Raw genomic sequence first — 2,325 nt, 5'->3', positions numbered from 1 at the left:
CAGTGTTGCATTGATTTGGGGGGATTTTGGTAGGTGATTGGGGGGGCAGTGGGTCCGGCGAAGTGAGGTCCCCCCCCACTCACATCCCTCCAAGCCTGGGCCCAGGTTGGGGGGACCTTGGTGCTGTCCTGGGGCCTGCACGGGGGTGGGTGGGGATCGTGCACTGAGGGTATTTGCAGCCAACATTAGTCCCTGACCCAGAGGTTTTCCAAATCCCTGCTGGGCCGGGCAGCCTGAGCAGCAGGGGTGTCTCTGGAGGCAGTTGGTGGTTTAGGGACACCCAGAGCAGGCGGTCGCGTCCCTGCTCATCCTGGCGAACAGCCATTGGTGGACATATCGTGTGTGTGCATGCGTGCGTGCGTAGGGGGGCGGGCAGGGACCAGGAGCCTCCTGCTGCCTAGCCCAGCAGTGGGGAGTGGGGCTGAGGCAGCCAGGCCGGGGCAGGGATCACTCAGGGTTCCAGGGCCAGGGAAACGGGTGAAGCAGCTACTGTAGAAATGCAGACGATGGGCAGAACCTGGCGAGGTGGCCCGGGGTGGGGGGCGAGGGACTGCAGCACCCGGCTGGATCAGGCCCAGGATCTGTCCTGTGCTCCTGGAGAGAGAGAAACAGCAGGGCCTCCACGGGTCTGTACTGGGACCAGCCCTGTTCCAAGTGATCTGGAAAAAGGGATAAACAGGGAGGTGGCAACGTTTGCAGACGATACTAAATGACTCGAGCTAGTTTCTCCCAAAGCTGATTGGGAAGCGCTCCCAGAACTGGCCGAAGGGCGACCAAACGGCAGAGGAAATTCAACACTGACAAATGCAAAGTGATGGCCCTTGGAAAACACTATCCCAGCTGTACCTCCAAACTGATGGAGTCTAAGTTAGCTGTTAGCGCTCAAGCAAGAGACCGTGGAGTCATGGTGGACAGTTCTCTGAAAACATCCGCTCCGTGTGCAGTGCAGGCAGGGAAGCTCATGCTGTGAAAAGGGCTGGCTGATAACCCAGAGCACAATGCCACTCTATAAACCCAGGAGACACCCACATTTGAATATGGCCTGCAGGTCTGGTCGCCTCCTCTCCAAAAATCATGCTATAATTGCAAAGTACAGAGAAAGACAACAAAAATGCTTAGGGGGCTGGAACAGCTTCCTGGTGAGGAGAGGACAGAGAGACTGGGAAAAATTTGGAAAAGAGACGGCAAAGGGGGGAACATGACAGGTCTATAAAATCATGGCTGGGCTGCAGAAAGTGACTAGGGAAGTGTTATTTACCCCTTCACGGAACACAAGAACCCGAGGTCACGCACTGACATTAGGAGGCAGCAGGTTACACACACACACACACAGACCCCTCTGTTGCTACCCTCCCTGCTTCCTGCAAACCCTTTTGGCTCATAGCCTGGCCTTGCTGTGCAAAGCTCCCTGCTGGGGAGGCCCCAAAGAAGAGAGGCCTGGACTCCCCCTCCCTCCCCCCGCCCCGGGTCTACAGAACCGGTGTTATGGCCCCAGCTTTGGACCAGTGTCCAGGAGCCTCCCTTCAGTGAGCCAGCCCCAGTCCCCTGGGATCCCCTTCTTCCTCCAGCAAAGCCCCTTAGCCTTACTGCCTCTTCCATGCCCCACCCTGCAGCTGCCGTCGCACTCCTGTCTGGAAGCTGCAGAATAACCCCGGTGGCTGGTGAGACTGGTTGCCGGTGGCCCACAGGTGGCAGAGGGGGAATTTTCTGTAAATATTTTATATGAAGACTGTGTGTGCCTCAGTTTCCCCCACATGCTGCATTGTTAGCTAGAGGGGGGCGGGAAAGGCGATGCAGGTGGGGCTGGTGATGGTTGTCTGGGGCCTGGAGCCCCTGTCCCTGGAGAGGCCAAGAAGCCAATCACCGGGATGTTGGCTACCTGCCAACCAACGCCCAGGGCTGGTCCCCCTGGGCTGGAAGCCCCCAGGTTTGATCGTTGGGGAAAGCAGGAGCGAGGAGGGGCCCGGTGGGCCTGGGCCCTTGAACAAAGCAGCTGGGGAGTCATGGCGGGGCTGGGCCCTGGCTGGCTGGGCCAGGCTGCGACTTTCCTCTCTGGTGCTGCCCAGCGGGCACGCACGAGTCATGGTGAACACACGAGTCATGGTGAACACACGAGTCATGGTGAGCTACAGGTGCCGTCGGGCGAGGAGCCCGGATCTCCTCCCGCTGCTGCCCCCACCACCGGCCGGCTGCCCTGGGGGCCGCCAGGCCTGGGCCCGGGAGGGGGCTGCGGGACCCAGGCGTCCGGCGGCCGGGCTCGCCCGCTGCAGCGCGTCCTCCGGGCCGGCAGGGGTCGGTGCGGGCCGGGCCTGGGCGGGGCGGGGC

The sequence above is a fragment of the Gopherus flavomarginatus genome, chromosome 20 (genome assembly GCF_025201925.1).
Source record: "Gopherus flavomarginatus isolate rGopFla2 chromosome 20, rGopFla2.mat.asm, whole genome shotgun sequence".
NCBI classification, from domain to species: Eukaryota; Metazoa; Chordata; order Testudines; family Testudinidae; genus Gopherus; species Gopherus flavomarginatus.
This window is presented reverse-complemented; position numbering follows the sequence as displayed.